Source organism: Paroedura picta, chromosome 8 (assembly GCF_049243985.1).
Source record: "Paroedura picta isolate Pp20150507F chromosome 8, Ppicta_v3.0, whole genome shotgun sequence".
NCBI lineage: Eukaryota > Metazoa > Chordata > Lepidosauria > Squamata > Gekkonidae > Paroedura > Paroedura picta.
In genome coordinates, this window is record NC_135376.1 from 58,188,509 (window position 1) to 58,209,301 (window position 20,793).

At 39.7% G+C, this 20,793-nt stretch overlaps 1 protein-coding gene across 2 annotated transcripts in view; it reads right to left on the reverse strand.

The window, feature by feature from the left end:
* The window catches only part of FGFR2 (fibroblast growth factor receptor 2), a 182,375-nt gene that overhangs the window by 120,656 nt on the left and 40,926 nt on the right, over nt 1-20,793 (reverse strand). The window lies entirely within an intron of this gene.

The window sequence follows — 20,793 nt, forward strand, 5'->3', positions numbered from 1 at the left end:
ATGAAAGAGCTGGTGGCATTTTCCAGACTGCGTTTATTCTAGCGATAGACTTACTCAAAAAGTGTTAGGCTTGGAGTTCCTTTTCCTAAATCTTTAAAGAACCCCCCCCCCACCCCAGAGTTTTCCCTCCAACTATTAGAATTGCATGGCCCATTCAAAGTCACGCGCTTAGAGGTGTTTTTCCCCCAGAGTAAATGAAGCTATTCTGTGTAGTACTAGGGGTTGCTCTGTACAGTCCCTGAAAGACCTAACCATGTTTTGGTAGAGAAATGATCCCTTTGAATAGGATTAGGAATCCCTGCCAGCAACCCTGTGTGTAAATGGTCATTGAAGTGAAGTGTCACAAGGATATATTGTCAAGTATCATTCTTCAAACAGGGAGGCGACAGAGTTAGAAAGAAATAGACTGACCCAAAAAACAGTTTTTGATAACTTGTTATTCTACTCTCTTCCCCTTCTGTTACGCGAAAGTCTTTCCCCCCCCCTCAGTTTTGTTAAAATGCTAAGTGCAAAGGACGAATCCAGTGAGAAGTTCTCATTTGACATTCAATTCAGGAATTGTGCCCCAAACTGGAGGGTGGGATATATAGATATAATTCCTAAAGTGAAGAGGAAATGAATCCATATAGAAATGCAAGTTTTTGTAGTCAAGTCACAGTAACAAATGATTATATAATAATACACTGCATCATCTATGAAATTCAACATAAGGCAATCTATCCAAAAACTTTGCATGTGCAAACCTATGGAATCTTATGTTGGACTGTGGCCAAGATGTTTCAAAGTGCTACTGGAACCAAAGCAACTACTCCAGATTAAGTCAGAAATTTCAGCATTACCCCATGAACACTTGCACAAAAGTTTTAATTTTTGTATACATACATCAATATGGCATTAATTACCTTATATTATTATACCCTGGAAATGTATCATATATATTTTACTTTATTTATTTGATTTGATTTTTATACCGCCCTTACATATGGCTCAGGACGGTTTGCATGCAACATCATAGAGGGATACATGGAATGAGTCAACATACAACATAGTCAATATACAACAATAACAACCCAACAGTGGTTCTAAACAACATGTTTTGTTATTTATCAAGAAATACCTATGGGAAAGAGAATCTAGTTTTTCTGGATACATGTTTCATTTTGTGCCATGAACTTCATTTTCAGCTCTTTTTGGATTACTTTGGATAGACGATACTTTGTCTTAATCATCTAACGTTGTTTGACACTTCCCACACTTTTAGGTATCTGTTCTTTGGAAAGCAGTCTACATCTCAGGAAAATGTTTGCAAAACCATTTTTATAGAGTAAAATACAAGAAAAATAGCCCATTTAAAGAAGAACCAACATTTCAATGTAATTATTTTGCAGTAGCAGTTAATATTGAAATATAATCTCACTGCTTACATTTTCTTTTCTAACTTTTTCTTTTCTAAGCTTATTTTTAAATAATTCAAAATGAAGTCACAAAAATCTCTGCATTCAGTAGTTGATAATCTTTACACAAATCTCTGGTTAATTGTGCAAATATTTCAGGGTTTTAATTCTAATATTTATTATTCTAGTATAGCGAGAAGCTTACAGTGCAAACCACTGCAGAGGTAGCTGAATCTGAATCCACTGATTTAGAGTGGAGTGATGTTGTATGGGATTGCACTGTTAGTGGAAAACTATAATTTAAGCCATGGTTGTTAAAGTACAGCTTGGCAGGTAGATTTCAGTATACCTTGTTCATTTAATTAAAGTGCCTCACCTTTTTTGGAATATATAATGTGAGCAATTCTGGACATGTTAATTTAATTCTCTTTGGCATCATCACACAGTGCATTGAACTAACTGCAAACAAGCAGAAGACATATTTGGCTGAGTTTACTGATGACAATCCATGTGCAGGAACAGGCTTCCACATGTCAATGTAGGGGAGATAAAAGGTTACATCACAGGAAGAGAAGTCCTCTGTGGTTATAATGCACACAGAACAGCTTCCCTTATCTTTTTAACAATCCCTATTTCGGGTACCACAGGCCAGTCAGGCGGAAAAAAGTGTATCTGCATATGTTTGTTGTAGACATAGCAAAATTAATTTTGAATAACAAATTCACAACAAATGTAGCTATCTACTCCCTTTATGAGTAGAATGGATTGAAAGCTTACATACTTAAGTAACTTTTAATCCAGTTGCAATTTCTTGTGACTCCTGAACTGGAAAACTTTGATAAATAACTATGTTTTCTTACTAAGGCTTTTATCAGAGTGCATGAATTCAAGAATAAATTAGACTTTTCACAAACTAACTGGGACTTGTCCATGATGTTCAGGTGCCATATCTATGTATTTATCTTGGGTGGTTTCAAATTTTGCTATTTGTTCCCTAAAGAACACTGTCCAGGTAAAATCATACGAATTAGGTTGAGGCTTTCATGGATACATGCCAGATGTTGTCTGGATACATACCAGACATTCTAAATAGCCAAGATATAATATGCTGCCTTAATGAAGAAAATTTATTCAACCCCCTCTCCCCAAAATGTTTATATACCTGAATTTATGTCAATGTAAAAAAGCCATCCAACATACATAAACCTCTGACAGAACAAAATCTGCAATGTTAGCAATATACTTAGTATAGTTGGAAACAAAATTATGCATTCATGAACACATGAAGTTATAGTATACTGAATCAGACCACTGATCTATCATCATCAGAACGGTCTAGTCTGACTAGTCTCTCTAGGGTTTTATACAGATATCTTTTTACATTACCTACCACCTGATCCTTTTAACTGGAGATGCCATTAAAACTGGAACTTTCTGCATGAAAAGTAGATGGCTCTCTGCCCCAGAGAACCAGAATCCCTTCCCAAATAAATAGGTAGGTACAGGTACCATCAGTATGTAAGCAAAGTTAGCTTCTGGACCCATTATGCACGGGGGTTTTAGCGCACATTCGGGGTGGAATGGCGGCGACTAAAATCACGGATAACGCACGGAGCTGGCTGCAACCGGCTGCAGCTTCGGTGCATGCCGCCGAAAAAGCCGCGTCAGTGAAACGCGGAAGAAAGCGCAGCTTCCGGGTGAGCGGGGCGCAACCAGAAGCGGCGCCCGGATCGGCGCGTGCATAATTGGTTACTCTGGGTTTTGCCGCCGTCGCGCCCCGCCCCGTGCATAACCGGTATGCGTCGCGTCTTCCCCCTCCGCGTTTTCCACGTGACCCGAAATCGCCGTTTCGGCGGCCGTGCATAATGGGCCCTGTTGATGAAAAGTATCTCTGACTTTATTGGAAAAACTAAATCTTCATCATAACAGAAGATATAAGCTATGACTTTGGGAATCAGGTATTAGTTAAGTCAGACAAAAAGTTAAGGTTTCAGCTAATGGTGGATAAAGGGTTGGATAAGAGCCATCATAAGAAAGGAAGGAAGAGAATGATTCAGAATCAATTAACATCTCACTACACTGCTGGGGGAGGCCCTAACCTGTGGCTCTTTTCCCACCACACTCTGGTAACATCTGGATGTAGTCACTGTATGGGCAGAGATCCTTGTGGTTTCTTCATATAGTGCTTCAGTAATACTTAGATGAAGAAACCATGTGAGCAGAATGAATGCTGTGATTCCATCCCACAAAGACATTCACATCTAAGCTGGAAGATGTTTCAGTTAGGAAGAACCAAATTATTTTCTCTGATCACATGGTTCCTACATACAAGCATCTATAGAGAAGAATACTGTAAAGCCACAGGGAAGAAGCTTCCTTACTGCTGTTGCTAATTATAAATTTGATCTCATTCTTATTATTGAATGGTGATATCTATCTAACCAAATAGTCAAATCAGTATGGAATTTATGATCAACTCACAGAAAGGACAGACATATCTGGCACAGGGATATCTTGTCTTTAGTAAACCTGAAATTACCAAGAAATGAAAAGAAAAGTGCTTTACTTTGGCCAAAAGAAACACAGGGATAAATCTACAGAGCGGGATATATCATAACTTTACCATCAATACAAATTCTAAGCCTCTTTTTTTAGAGGCATTTTACAAATATTGTCCCTCCAACAAATAATGAATCTTATAAAATGGTAAGATAAATTTCTAGACAGAAAAAAATAGGGAATCATTTTAGTATAATTTGAAATGTCAATTGAAAAAAAAGGTGTCTCATGGTAGAAAATTAATTAATAAATTGCAGTTCTATACATTCAATTGTGTAAAGTGAATTAGAAATCTTAAATAACAAACCAAGCAGCATGATTGGTTTTAACACATTATGAAGCAAACAAAAGTTCCTACTAAACTTGCCATGCCATCCTAAACATGCCCTTTTAAACCAATTGACTATAATGGATTTAGAAGGGTGTAACTTGGTGAAGAATTGTACCACAAGTAAGGCCAAATAGATACTGTGTCTCTCTATATTTATATTATCACTGATATCACAGTTCTCTTTTCAAATAATCACAATTCTATTTACTCTTATCCCTTGCAATCTTCTTCACACAAACTAGGGAACCAGTTCTTTTCCTGATTTGCAGCTACTTCTAATTCAGAAATTGACATGTCACCAGTGAGATACAGATTTCACAGCTTCAAGTGTGTCTCTTGTCCACTGAAAACATTGTTAACACATTCTCACATAAATTACTGGTAAGCACAGGAAGCAGCAATACCTTTCCCCCATTCATCAGCAACACTGCATCCTCCAACAGAAAAAGAAAATGGTCCACTAAAGATGACAAAATAAAGACACCTATTTCTTGTGTCTGGAAGCAGTTTTCAGAATTTATTCTTTGGGGCGATGAAAAGACAACAGCTAATCAAAAGCACCCTATTCATTTAAATGAGCCAATTTCCAAGCTTGGCCACAACAACCCTCTTGCTTGGAGAAAAGCAGAAACATGTTTGGCATTTCAAAAAAAAAAATCAATGCTGTCATCATATTTAGGCTTCAAGTGATCTCAGGGAACCCAGGAAGCTTTTCACACTAGTTAGGATGCTGAATGAAAGAATAATCTCTTTATAGGCTTTTTAAAATTATCATTATTCCCCTCTTCTTCTGAAAGTGGCTCAAATCTTTTTTTGTCTATTCTGCTGCACGTGAATGGTGCGGCTAATAAGCCTATTAATGAGGTTCCACAGTGGAGTGTGAATAGGTAAATAAGCCCCAATCTGTTGAGGTTCAGCAGCAAGGGCAGTAAAGCCATCAAGAGCTAAAGGTGACAGTTTGAACTGAAATAGGAACAACAGCTCCAGGTTTCAAGCAAAAGAAAAACCAGACAAGGGCTGCATTCAGAAACTTTCTACCCCCAACTGAGCACTATTATCGTCCTGTTTCTTCCCTCTTTATAAAATGCCTCGAGTAGTCGCTGTTTTTAAAAAAGCTCTTGAGACGTCCTTTTTCATTCTGGTAATGATACATCAATAGGGAAGAAGGAAAATTAGGACTCCCTTTGCACCACAAATTTCAAAAGAACGAATAGCACTACCCCTCAGCTTATGAAATAAATGGGGAAAGGATGGGAAGTTGCGGGGGAAAGAAAATAAAACTAATTTTTTCATGGATTCTGTCTGTCTTTCTTGCCACTTTGAAATGTGGTTCCGCTACATCAGGACCAACTGTTAACTGCAAAAGATGCTTCCTGCTTCTGGAAGCTTTGCATGCAAAACTGTTCCTTATTTATACCAAGTGTGAAATATACAATAATACATATTCCAATGGGCACTATTATTGGTCACACTGTAATCATTTGCTTACATAATCCCAAGTTCATAATATACAAAGAAAAAAATTAAAGTATTGCATCATCACAGAATACAATATCAACAAAAACATGTACATGTTTTTGATATGGAGGAAATGACCACTCCGTATGTGCAGGGGTGTGTGTGTGATTGGATGCTGTTTTTAATTTGCCTTACCACAGTGAAATCACCAGTGACATCACAGTATTGGTGAGTTTTCCACATTAAAAATTCTTCATAGCATGGGAGCAATGTAGGGAGCCTTAAATCTTATCAGCATTATGAGATGCATGGTTGAGATCCAACAGAATGATTGGACAAAAATAAATTTGTTTGCAAAAATAAGTGATCGGAGGGGGGGGGGGAAATCAAAGTAGCATTTACAGTAATCAAATGATGCATGAACAGGATTTTAATAGGGCACGGACTAGTAATTGTACCAATCCTTGGAGAAATAGTAGCATTAAAAATAATAATTGAGAAGCAAATAATATAAAAGTTAACACAAAGATTGCCAGACTAGGAGATGGGGAAAACATAATTTATCATGGTGGCAGAGAAATATGCAACGGCCTTAGCCCTTATTTCAAAACTCACATTGAGGCATCCATAGGTCATAACAAACAAAAGGAGGAAAGGTAAAAGGCAGAGTAGAGGAGAAGATGGAACAGTCACACCAGATATTCCCAAGACTGAGTGATCTTTTGTAACAGAGTGGCATAAGCTTCAGAAGCATACTAGAAGTCATGGCAAAGTACATAAGAATGGGACTACTTAATAAAAGTCATGTTGCCTGGAGATCTATAAGATATATCAAAAGTATCAGAACGTAGTGGCATCTACACTTTGGACTGAAACAGAAGTTCAGTCTGTGCACTTCTTCAAAATGGGAGTGATTCACAGAAGGCTTCCTGCACCAACAAAACTACTTTCTGAAATGATAGTTCGTGGAAATAAATAGAAAATGTATTATTGAAGTTTATACTTAGCTCTCCCACATAATTTGGAAAACTCAACACAGAATAATGCTGACATACAATAATACTAATCTGGTGTCATTAAACCCCTGAAGAAAGAAACCACAGTAAAGGTCCTAACTCCTTGCATTTGATGCTTTGGCTTTGCACAGCAAAGGCTCATGAAGCAGACTATGGTTTGTTGGATGTAAATAGCATAGGGACTCTTCCAGGGAGATGCTGAGTTTATAAGATTGGTAGTTCCCAGTCAATAAATGACTTCAAAGCACTTCATTTACTTAAAGGAGCTAACTGACAACAGTGCAATTGCCACAAAATTGGTTGGATAGGTTTGTGTCTCTCTATATTCATCAGTATTTACCAATGCCCTCTAGTGGAATAGATATGTCATATTTACTGACATGCTACCATGAATCAAGTTTGCATGGATACATCTATTTATGGGTATCCTTATACTTCTTATGTAGCCACCAGGTCAACATTAGAGAACCAGAGGGCTCACTGTGTGAACTGTCGTCATGATCTCTATGGTTCTCTGAAATAGATCGAGTGGCTACAGAAGCTGCAATGTAAATTTATCCATACACTTCCATATTGCTTCGGGTCTATGCCATAGCAATAAAACATTTCCTTCAATCTCTTTTTGGGATTCTTTGTATAATTGTCTCCCTTTATGTTCGGGTACATTTGTGATAAGCTGGCCATGGTACTTGGACCCTGATGATTGTGTTTTCACAGTCAAGATTTAAAACAAAGAGCATGGACACCAGGCTAATAGGGAGAGGGCTGCTTCATCACATGCCCCCCAGCCTCTTTTCCCATTCCTACCCCACTGCCAGACAATACACAGGAATGTATTTTAGCTGCCCAATCCCAAAATTACTGTGCACAATGAAGAGAACATTTTTATTTGAACTGAAGGTATATAACTCTGCAGTCCTGCAGCAATGCAGATCACACCATTAAAAATAATCAATCAGGAAATGGAGGGGGAAGAGTGGGTACAAGGGCAGGCAAAATGCTTCCAAGACTGTCGTACATTTTTCCTTCCAGACGGGCTTGCTCCTGTTTGCGCCCCAGATTGCAGTGTGACAAGAAGAAGAAAATCAGGATTTGCCTATTTCCCTCATCACAGAGCAAATTGGGTGAATATTCATGCCACCCACTGGAGGACTCCAGGTTGCTGCCAATGTCATGTGGAAGCAGCACTAAAACCAGGGGCAAATCCTCATGCAGAATCAGTCTCTGAATCCCAGAGCCAGAAGGCTAAGACTTTAGCCTCTATGCCATGTTGTTGGCCATTCAGAGGAACTGTTTGGTCACTGTATGAGACAGGTTGCTGAACTATTGCACTGATCCAGCAGGGCAACTCTTTTTATGTTCTTAAGCAACAGTGTGATAAGGCAATAATCTGTCATACAGACCGCAATTTTTAAGAGTATTAAAAGATTCTCACATTTAACATCTTTAAAATTAACAAGAGCCCATGGACAAGATGTTGCATTTCCAACTTGTATATACTTGACCAAAAGACCTTTGGATCAATAATGAAAACAGTCTTTAAGAGTTACTAACCCTTAAGGCCAACTCACATGCATGATTTTTAAAAACTTTTATACTGTTGCTTTTCCAATGGTCTCGCAGTGGTTTACAACAGAATAAGATCAATAAAAATACAATTAAAAAAACCATGGTGATCCCTTAGATTGTGATCCCTTAGTAAAAAAACTCCTAAACTCCCAATCCTCTCCACCGTTCAGCTGGGGTTTAATTTAATTATATCAGGGGGGGATCTTCCGCTGGAAACACCAAGACTCCACCCTGTCCTCAACCGTACAGCTGGTAGACAAGCTCCATTTTGCAGACCCTGCAGATATCTGACAATTCCAGCAGGGCCCTCAGGTCTTCCGGGAGCTCATTCCACCAGGTCAAAGCCAAAGGCAGGCCTGTGTACAGAGAGTTACAGAAGTCTAACCTGGAAGTAACAATTGCATGGATCACGGTGGCCAAGTGATCAGAGGACAGGTAGGGCTCTAGTAGTAGAGCTTGGCAAAGATAGAAAATGCCGTTCAGGATACTTTTGTGACCTGAGCCTCCATGAAAAGGGAAGCATCAAAACTCACCACCCAAATTTCTAGCAACCGGTGCAGGTATTAATTGCACGGTGTCCAGGCATGGGAGCTGCACTTCCTAATCCTGCCCCCTTCTACCTAGCCACAGGACCTTTGTCTTGGAGGGGCTGAGTTTTAGATGATTCTACCTCAGCCATCCATCCTCTGCTTCCAAACAGCTGGCAAATGTATCCAGGGGGGAGTCCGGCTGGCCGTCCATTAGGAGGTACAGCTGGGTGTCATCTGCATACTGACAACAACCCAGCCCATTGCCCTGGACCTGCTGGGCTAGAGGACCCATATAGATGTTAAAAAGTGGGGGGGGGGAGTCCGCAGCGGTCCGACATCTCCTCCCCCACAGCAACTCTCTGAATCTGGTTCTGAAGAAAGGAGGCCAGCCATTGCATTGTTCTTGTGCTAACAGAGAATGGATCATGTAGGATATCCGTAGAGGTTTGCTGTGCCTGGCATTACAAACCTTCATAAATGGATTTAGCAATGATATATTATGATTTGGGCTCACTTTGAACTGGACTCAGTCAAAAGCCATTGCAAGTGTAGCTCATAACAGTTACAACGTTTCTTGCATGACCTTTTTTTTATTGGCAGGCTGAACAGGTATGTACAGCAATTTGTCCATCTAGGAAAATTAGGACATCATAGAACACAATGCCATAACCGTATGAGCAGCTACTTTTAATTACAGAAGAGAATCATTTCAGGTTTTCTTACATTTTATATTTACATTTTAATATCTATTAACATTGTTAAGACAAGATCTCTTTTTAGAAAAACACAATAGCCATTTTGAGCAATTTATTACACTAGACATAGAGGCAATTGTCATGGACCAGCCTGGATCTAAAGGATCAGGAGAGTTTGGGAGCTGAGTTTCTCAAATGTAATTTCCCTGCCCATGCCAAATAGCCAAATAGCCAAATAGCCAAATAATAGCCAAATAGCCAAATAATAGCCAAATAGCCAAATAGCCAAATAGCCAAATAGCCAAATAGCCAACTTTTTTTTAAAGGGACAGGATTTTCTTTAAAAACGGGGGGGGGGGGTTCTTATTATAGAGAGGAGGGATGAAAAGGAAATGGGAAATTTCTACTGTGCTTTAAATCTCAGCCATAGTTTTTTATAACATCTGATATGATTGACAGCATATTCAAACAGTTCATTAAGTCATTCTACAGAAGAAACCAAAAAATAAATTTGAGGTCAGTGGAACTTTTAAGACCAACAAAGTTTTATCCTTACTAAAAGCTTTCATGTACATGGATACTTCTTTAGATCAACAAGGCTACCCACCTGAATCTACGGACGAAATTATTTGACTTCCTATGTCCACTATAACACAGCGTTACCAGATATTCCTTTTATGAAGAGCTGTACTTCAGTTAGCTGGAGTTTTTTTTCCCTAAATCATCATTGAAGTATTTCTTTAAAAAAATATTCTTTAGAAGGTGCAGGCATAGAACTTGCATTTTTTTATTGATAGATCATTTCTCCATATGTCGTATAGGCAACTGTACATGTCTGATCTTCGTTTATATATATGTATATATGTTGCAGCTATAAATATATCTAAATTCAACAATATGTATGTCTGTTATGTATAAAGATATCTAAGAGTGATTATGTATGGGGATAAAGGCCGAGCCGGCACCCACATGGCAGTGGGGCATATTCCCATTTATGCATGACATTGACACCAACACAATCCGCTCCCAGCCCTAGCCCACTTTAGGACTTATGATACTCTGCGGCAAGGGAACACTGATTTTTCGTGTTCCCTTTTTTGCAGGGGCCACCAGTGGCACCTGTGCTGGGCCAGGCCTGTGCACACAAGGAGTTTTTTTTTTCTTCCTGATACCCAACTCGTTAACTAAGACACCTTAGTGATCTCAAGCAACATGAAATGCTTTGATCCGAAGTCAATTTGCCACAATCAAACACCAAATTGTCTACAAAACTAAAATATATTTCTAAATGCTTTATTGTTTCTAAATGTTATGCAGCATTTCTTAAATTCTGTGCTATTTAAACCCAGTTCTATCTATAAGGAATGCCACAGAATCTAAAAATATTTGATATGCTTTTATTAGTATTCAAATATATTGATGCCTCTAAACAAAATTACTTAAAATACAAATAAGCAATATTTAAAATACTAAATACCAAACTAGGGTGTATGTATTCACCAGTGATTATATAGAATATAATATTATATAGATTATATAGAATATAGATAGATAGATAGATAGATAGATAGATAGATAGATAGATAGATAGATAGATAGATAGATAGATAGATAGATAGATAGATAGATAGATAGATAGATAGAATTAAAAAACGTGATTATATAGAATACATATATAGAGATAATAAAATAATAAGAAAAGTCACACAAATTATTTGTGCAGCATAAGAAACTGCTGTAAAGAAAAGAACAATTTCTTGCTTGTGAATTATATTCCCTGAAGCCTTACATTCAGCAATCCATTTTCCCACCTACTCAGCATGTAGAAACAAGCTGCCAATTACATTGTGGAAAACATAGAAACTGACATCACACCTTTTAAACAGACATGGGTATGATAGGGAGGGGACAAATTCCCAAAAAAGGATGGCACGAGAAAACAGCAGAGTAAAAATAAAGATAAAAGCAAAATTAAGAGTTCACTGGTTTAAACTATTACAGCCTGTTCTTGTTTATATCTGGAATTTAAACCAGCAAGGACAAGGTCAAGCAGAACCAAATTATGAGGAACTCAGTTGTGTTTTCAAGTAGGCTTATGTGATGTCTGTGACGTGTGGAAAAGAGCACCCCTTTTTAGTTCTGAGAAGGTGGTCCTGCAAAGTTCCTGAGTTAATTATTTTAGCTAAGTGGTGAGAGGAAGTGGCTTGCAGCTGTTTGTGTGATGACTATTTTAGGGATAAACACACTTCACATGTTCTGCTTTCACCCATCCTAAGACACCTGATAAAGGTGGCAGTGAAGAGGAGGACACAAGGCAGAAGTGCTGTGAGCCATTTTTTTTACCCTGAAGAAAGGAACAGTGTCAAACCTAAGGCATATCTGGATAGTCAGCATCAGATTAGCCCATTTCCTTATTTTTAAAGCTGCTACATTTAAAGCTACAATTCCCAAAAGTGGAGCACATATCTAAATAGGACACGGTGAGGCTGCTGGTGAGAAACTACAGAAACTATTAAGAAGATGTACCTTAAACTGATTGATGTTCCTTAAACTGATATGATTCTATGATTGCTCAAAAGTAAATCAACCTATCTTTATCTTATTTTATTTTTAATTTTTTTCCCTTCTCATATTTCTTAGAACTTTCCCTTCTCCAGAATTACTTCCCAAAAACTCATCCAGGGCTTCTAGGGTACACACTGTAAATCAGTAAAACTGATGGATATGGCTTCAAATCTAACCAAGATAAACAGACATGTTTTGGACTTGGATTATCAGACATTTTAATGACATCTCACCTACTGAATGGCATCTTACCATATGCTTGTTTTAATGTCTTAAAATGGTTACTGGGATACTTGCAGTATATACTCATGTACTGTTAGAGGATTTTAATACGTGGCACTTTCTGAATTCATTTCCATAAATCTTTAACATTTTTAATTGAGAAGCCCAGAACCAGATGGGCACACTAGGTTTGGGAGAAAGCCTTCTGTCTCTAGTTTTCATCTGGCTGGTCTCTCCATTGCATGAGATGCATGGCTAAATAAAATGTGCAAGTGTATGTGTTAAAAGTGTCATAATGATCATGTAGATTTTTTTTTTCCATATGGGATGTAGTGATGATAAAATATAGTAAAATCAAATCCTTGCGTTATCTCAGACGACAGAGATGAAGTTAAAATTTGAACTCTGACTACAATTGGGAATAATGAATCTAGTATAGCAAGATCAGAGCCTCTTGTGGCGCAGAGTGGTAAGGCAGCGATATGCTGTCTGAATCTGTCTGCCCATGAGGTTGGGAGTTCAATCCCAGCAGCCGGCTCAAGGTTGACTCAGCCTTCCATCCTTCCGAGGTCGGCAAAATGAGTACCCAGCTTGCTGGGGGGTAAACGGTGATGACTGGGGAAGGCACTGGCAAACCACCCCGTATTGAGTCTGCCAAGAAAACGCTAGAGGGCGTCACCCCAAGGGTCAGACATGACTCGGTGCTTGCACAGGGGATACCTTTACCTTATAGCAAGATCATTTGGTTATTTCAAAAATTGTCTGGCTTCCCTATTGGAAAGTAGCAACCATTGCATGCACAGAGGAATGATTAATTAAGGTATTGGAAGATGCTGAAATGGGGAAAAAATGAAGTTAGCAGAAGGAATGACCTGTTTACTGCAGCAAATTTAGGGTGGAAATAGACTAAATGCCTAAAAAATAGGAATTCTTTCATTGAGCATGTAAAAATGGAAATAACCATTTGTGGCAGATAAAAATTAGGATTGTCCATCTTGCCCATCTGAAATTATTTGTTTTACAAAATTTATATCTTGTCTTTCTGGCCTCACAAGGACCACCAAAGCAAAGTAAATCATAAATAATAAAATCACAATATTTAACAGGCTTGGTATTTTTGTTAATTAAAACATATTAGTTAACTGTTACAATGAAATAGACTTTTAAAATACAGTTCAAGGAACTGCTACATTTTAAAAAATAGGCAATTTTTCTACAAAAGCAAACGAGTCACTGAACAGTTGTTCTGGTTGGTTTTTAGTCTGCAATACCAGAATCACACTATAGTTTCCAAACTTAAAAAAAAGAACAAGAAAAACTCTACCAGCTTTCCACAAACTATGTAAAATTGAATTATTTAAGAGCATTTTTCTATGCTGGCAATAGATATCACGGAACAAAAATATTCACAAAGTTACTTGGAAAATTATTAGAGACTGCAGTCTTTATTACTATGCATAGTTTGCTATAACTAGGATCCAGCTTTTGCATCATCATATTAATGCTTTACTTCAGCTTGGTATTTTAGATTTCTTGTTGGTTCTATAACCCTAAATATATTGGATTGTAATTCACGTTGAGTCTCAGTGACAAAGTCAGATTATATATGACATAAACAAACACATAAATAAAGTGTTTAAAAAGCAATGTTTGGCAATGTCTGCGGTTATGGAAATTGGCCAGTAAGAGAAGCTTTGCTATGCTGGTAGGATTGCCCAGCATGCTGTAGGACTAGGGGGCAAGCAATCTCTCATTGTTGTCTAACTAAGAAAGGGACCCATAATGCGATAGGAACAGTCAACAGCCACCTCCAGGGAAGCATTCCAAAATGAACTTCATGTTATAGTTGACCTTGACTTAGTAATAGGCTATCAACTGACCTGTCAGCAATAATTGACCAGTCAATTGGACACCATGTTAATTCTGTGAAATAAAATAAATAAAAGACAATAGTGTCTCTGAATTACATGAACATACAGCCTATAGGACAGCATTCCTGAACACTTATATGGATGTCTTTTTATATTCATGTTTGTTGGGGGCAGGGAGGTTATAAAAAATTAAGACAGGAACAACTAATCAAAGGTAAAAGTCCTTATAAATTATTATTAGTAGTATTAGAATTCAATTTATTTTCTGCCATTCCTGAGACTGGCTCATGGTGGGTTACAGAAGGTCCCAATAAAAACCCCAACAAGACCCCATTAAAATGGACAGCAAAATCACAGAACAGAACAACATGGCAGTAATACCTCCAAACTCCCCAATCCACCACCCAACCTCTGGACGGATGGAAAGAGGGGTCATGATGACGGGAACTGACTGCTGCTTAACACCAAGGGGGCCTGCCAATCTTCCTTGCTACCCTAGCCTCAACTATAGGTCTAGAAGAAGAACCCCATTTTGCAGGCCCTATGGAATATCAAACACTCCTGTGGGGCTCGCAGCTCACCCAGGAGCTCATTCCACCAGGTCAGGGCCAGGCGTGCTTCCCTGGGGCCCATTATGCATGGCCGCCGAAACGGTGATTTTGGGGCACATGGAAAACGCGGAGGCGGAAGACGTGAAGCACACCGGTTATGCACGGGACAGGGCGCGACGGCGGCAAAACCCAGAGTAACCGATTATGCACGCGGCAATCCCGGCACCGCTTCTGGTTGCGCCCCGGTCACCCGGAAGCTGCGCTTTCTTCCGCGTTCCGCTAACGCAGCTTTTTCGGCGGCATGCACCGAAGCTGCGGCCAGTTGCAGCCAGCACCTTGCATTACCAGTGATTTTAGTCGCCGCCATTCCACCCTGAATGTGCGTTATTCCCCCCGTGCATAATGGGTCTGAAAACAACTGTATTGTACAACTGTATTGTAGCTTGACAGTATTGTCATAATTGATTTGACATTCTTCTTTTACAGGCTGGGGGAGGCTGTGAAGACTGCTGTGCTGAAGAAGCATTTGGCAATCTCCCTCTATTTATTTCTTTATTTCTTTAATCAAATTTATATCCTGCCTTTCTGCCTTCAGTGGGGCCACCCTATAGCCTCTACCACTCCCCAATTTCCTTTCATCTGCCTTCTCCAGCATATTTAGAAAGCAAGCCAAAACAGGCGTTCCCAGGATTATTCAATGGTTTTTAATCTCAGTGCCTTTAGGATTACACTATATATTCTATTCTATTCCATACTTCATATGGCAAGTCATATGTGGGCCTCTCATTGGTGTTTATCAGATTATGGATATTGGGTAGAACTGATTTCATCTATGTTTATAACCCTTAATTCACTCGATTGAAATTTTGTAGTTGCAGGATTTGTTCAGATCTTATTGCCAGCTATGAGGACTTCAGAATGCAATTCTAGCTCACATCCTCATGGTGCACCCTGGATAACACTGAAAGACAGAGATCTTCCAGGCTAGGTATTAGACCGGCCTGGACCCACTGATTGATCCACCCCTGGTTTCTTTGGTTTCCTTTTTCCATCTCCAGTTTCTCCAAGCCCATGCTGGTTCAGCTACACTAGATGTTGGAGGGACTTTTTGTATTTATCCGCCATCGTGATTTTTTATCTCTTCTGGGGATTTTTGCTGTAATGTTAAGATATTTTAAATGATTTATGTTTTATGATCAGATGTTTTATTTATATATATGCTGTGAACAGCCGCGAGCCAGCAATGCTGGGAGCAGCAGTATATAAATTCTATAAATAAATAAAATAAAATAAAGAGCTAGAACTTTTGACTGCCAGACAATCATAGGATTCCCTGGCTATGCTACACACATGGAGGATTTTACTGCTAGCCCTCAACAAGCCATTTCGTTCATTTATAAAAATCACAATTTCTAAAGCCACAGAAGCTTCTGTGGTGTGTAAAGATCCTTAATCTTCTCTGAAGGTGACCTGACACCAGTTGCATGGGGGAACGTGAGGGGAAGACACAATTATTGTTTTTATGCCTGTCTGTTACTCTGCAAAAAGTTGTACATTATCATGGTATTTGGGTTACTGAGGATATATTGTTTATGAAATATAGAAAGAAACAGAAAGAGCAACATTTAGGTATCTCCAGAGGATGTGGGACAGGTTTCTGTGGCCAACCTGTGGTTGATCTGTTTGTGTGTTTCCTCTAAATTATTGGTTTTCAGCCTGTGATCAGGAGACCGCAGATGGTTTGCCAAGAACTTCCTGATGGTGTTGACTTTTCCTCACTTCCTACCTTTCCACTTCCCAAGGATGAATGGCATTTTCAATGCTTTTGAACACTTTGTCAATATTGCTCACTGGCCCTTTTGATACAAGGAAAAATGTAGGAATGCACCAAAACTCAGTTTCACAACACTGTGTATCATTTGAATTGAGAGCCAATTTACATTACTACTTTTTTTGTGTGGTGATGTACCTTTTATTTTATAGCCCAGATTTGTACAATCTGAATCATTTGTCAAAATTATGACTGCTACAACATTCTTGATATGTGTAGGGTTTATTTTAAAAGTTATTGCTTGGAACAAATGATTCAGATTACTTACTCATTGTGTACGTAAATGCAAACAACAGGGAGGGAACTGGTAAGTGTAGATTAGTCATGGGTACTTGCCCTTCATGTTAACCTACACACCCAAGAAAATCGTGCGATAGAGTCCATCCTCAATAATAGCTCCAAGACCATAGTTTTGCCAGTTATAACAAGCTTCCTTAATGTGGAAGAGTAGCACATCAGAGATAAATGCCCAACCTGATAGGTTAAATTTTTTCATGCTTTTAATGTTGAAGAATATTCTGAACTCCTACCATCTCAGAAGGGGACTCTACCATATGGTAGCCCTAAACTGTACTGGACTAGGTTACTTCAAGGCATCCCAGTGGTCTTCAACCCATGGGTCACAGATTCCCTATTGCTTGCTCACAAGCCTTTATGTAGGTGCCTTTTGCTATTGTATCAAATACAAGTGTGCCTACTGGGAGCAGTGAGATGAGGTCACTCAGTAGCAGAGAGGAATTCTCCATAGATCTGATCCTGGCTTTGTTTCTCCTTATGGCACACTTTGTCGTGCTTGGTTTATATTTCCCCAGTACCATCACATGACCCTGATGTCATATCATGTCTTCCCGCCATGTACTTGCTGTTCGGTATGACCTGAGTCTGGAAACATTGAAAACTGCTGCCTTATCCTATAAGATTGTCTTTACAGCATGCTCAGTTCATCTTAGGAACCCCTGCTCCAAGTGTGACAGTTATCAGAAGCCAGCCTAGAATGTGATGGTTCAGGGTTTACTTACTGGTGGCATCATTCCTCTCAGAATTCTGTTGTATAGATACTTTAATACTAACACTGCTGAACAGGCATCATTGAGATTGCGTGATCTCTGTCCTGTGTAGCTATCCCTTTTCTGTCCTGATGAAGGCTGTCCACTGATAAAACATTTGCTTTTAATTGGTGCCTGGGTTTTATTATTCAACAAGCAAAGCTACCACACACATACTGCAAATCTCATTCAATGAGACTTTTAAAGGTTTGAGGGGCGGGGGTGGGGTGGGGGAGACAGTATTTATTCAGTGCAAAATAACGTACAGTATTAAGCTGCCTGCTAACTTTGCACTCAGATGAGAAGGATAAACCCATTTTCAACTTTCCCCAGTTTTCCAGTCAGTCATGGCAAGTAGATAAATGAGTGGATTATACACTTGTGGCAGTTTCCCCCACCCTGCGTCCCACAGTTCTTGTAGACTGTGTCCTCCACAATTAATCAGAGGCAGATTTCAACATGTAAGGGTCATAAATCTATATGAATTAAAAACAGTGTTCTAGGTACTCTCTAGTTATATGAAAGCAGCTCTCATAAAAATAGCACTATACTGGATGAGGTCCACCAGCATCCTTCAGGACTATTTCACCAGGCTCAACTTGAGCCATAACTAACAGGTCCAGATTCTGGCAAACTAGATAACAAAGAACATATTTCTAATCATTGCACATTGTGGATTAAAGCTTTGATTAACTACATCAGTAAATTCATTAAAGTTTGAAGCCCTACTCCCAAATCATTTACTTCATAGCAAGTAAAACAAATGCATTCAGTCCCTTAATTACATACTAGCAGCTGTAAAACAAAAGTCTGTAGTGAGTGGCAGCTTTATCCCATATCTAGCAAAGGCTTGACTGAAACAGTAAGCCAAAAACGCAAGCCATGTAATACTTTTATTTGAGACCAACCCAGTGACCCATAAACTTTGAAGTTCCCCAGAACTTTTCATCAGGCCAGATCTTATATAAAATAATAAAAAAGACGAACAAAGCAGATTTAAAGCAGATAATGTATGGGTTGCGTTTTTAGCTTTTTTTTCGTTTTGGACCATCATGGCTGTAAATGACTGGTACGGTATGCATCACTTGGGAGTTTTGAAAGTGCTCATAATTGCTTTTAAAGATACTCTTCAAAACTCAGTCATCACATAAAGATATACATTGAAGTATCCTTGGTAATCCATATCACAGACAACTTACTTTTCACATATATTAGAAAAATGCCTGTAGCATGTAAAGTCAACCCCAGGGTGAACTTTTTGAGAGATTGGTGTTCTGCTTCAGAGCCAGCTAAATAAGTCATTCAATCCAAATCTGTGCATGTTTACACTGTCAGTGCCATGAGAATGGTCTCACTTGGCACCAATGATCCATAAGTGCAAAGGGCCAATGAGGAGTACTAACAGCAAGGCTGGAGTTAGGCTTGGGCTGCAACACAAAAATGCTAAGGGTAGCCCTATAGCAAATTAGAACCAATAAGACCCATTATGCACGGTGGCTACTATGCCGGGTGACCGCCATGCCATTGCAGCAGGATGTCCCGCCATTCCCCACGTATGCACGGGGGCAGGGCCCCCCCCCAGCATACGCTGATGTCCCGGCGTAGCGCGCACATGTGCTGTGAGCTAGGGCTGGGAAGCTCGGGATGTTTCCCGTCAGTGGCAGCGGCCGGGGGGAATGGGAAGGGGCTAGGCCCTCACCGCACACTGGCAGAGAGCAGCATGCCACCCTCCCACCATGGTGGGGGCTGGGGGATGCCCCTGCCAGCTCAGTGAAGCTCGCAGAGGCATGCGGTATCACTGCGGGGACACTGTAGGGTGGGCCAAAAGGCCCGGTGCTGTGGATTATGCTTTGCGCTGGCCCACCCCAGCTCCTACCAGCACTCACGGTATCCCGGGGACTGCAGAAGTTCCCACATTTGCATAACGTGGGCCTTCCGTGGCCCTGGACCAGGCCATGACTGCACTGGCGGCAGGGGCATGCATAATCGGGGATTTTTCCTGATGCCCTGCTACCGCCAGCATGGGCATTTTGGCCCGTGGATAATGGGTCTATGCCTTGCTTTCCATGTTTATTCATCTAGCACAGTGGTTCTCAACTTGGGGGTCGAGATCCCTTTGGGGGGTAGAATGACCCTTTCATTGGGGTCACGGCAGGGCAAGCAGCTTGGCCAGGGGGGTGCCGTCACTGTTGCTGCTCTTCCTGCAGGAACCATACAACAGCCTTGCAGGGTGGACTGAGATCATCCATTTGCCTGGAGAAGCAGAAAAGAGTGAGATCGGTATGGTGAGATAAGAGGCAGAATTGAACTGAGAAACCTCGGGGGGGGGGACAATGTATATGCAATCATGAACAATGGATCTTCAAGCCTTTGGTCAGTTTTGGTTTAATTTCTGTGAAAGAACACTTGAATAATTTTATGGTAGGAGGCCACCACAACATGAGGATCTGTATTAAAGGGTTGTGGCATTAGAAAGGTTGAGAACCACTGATCTAGCATAATAACTCAAGAATTGTGCCTTTTCCTTATCTGAGCTGTCAAAGCCTTTTGCTTGCTTAGCTAACTATGGACAGAGGAGACATAAATGCCCAAAAGAATAGATACTGACCAGAAGATAAATTCTTTCTTTCTTTCTTTCTTTCTTTCTTTCTTTCTTTCTTTCTTTCTTTCTTTCTTTCTTTCTTTCTTTCTTTCTTTCTTTCTTTCTTTCTTTCTTTCTTTCTTTCTTTCTTTCTTTCTCTTCCTTCCTTCCTTCCTTCCTTCCTTCCTTCCTTCCTTCCTTCCTTCCCCTTTCCTGTCTGTCTTTCTTTCCCTATTTTTAACAAAACTGGGTGAATAAAGATAATATGAGTTGTGTTCTTTTGCTTTTTGGCTTTCACAGTTATGTTCTGGATCCTTAACCAGACCAAGCACAAGAGCAACTGTAGCCTCTGGGAGAAATTCCTGCATAACTCAGCTCTGCTGTCACATGCACTTTCACATGGACACACCTTGCCTTTGCTGGAAGAACACAGATAACCTCTTCAAAACTTCAAAGATATTGCCAAATCAGACTGAAACAAACACACATCAAGTGTGCAAATGTGGGAGGGGGAAGGATCTGTTAATGGAGGTTTAGATACCAATTAGGTAAATGTCCCTGTCTTTATGAAGCC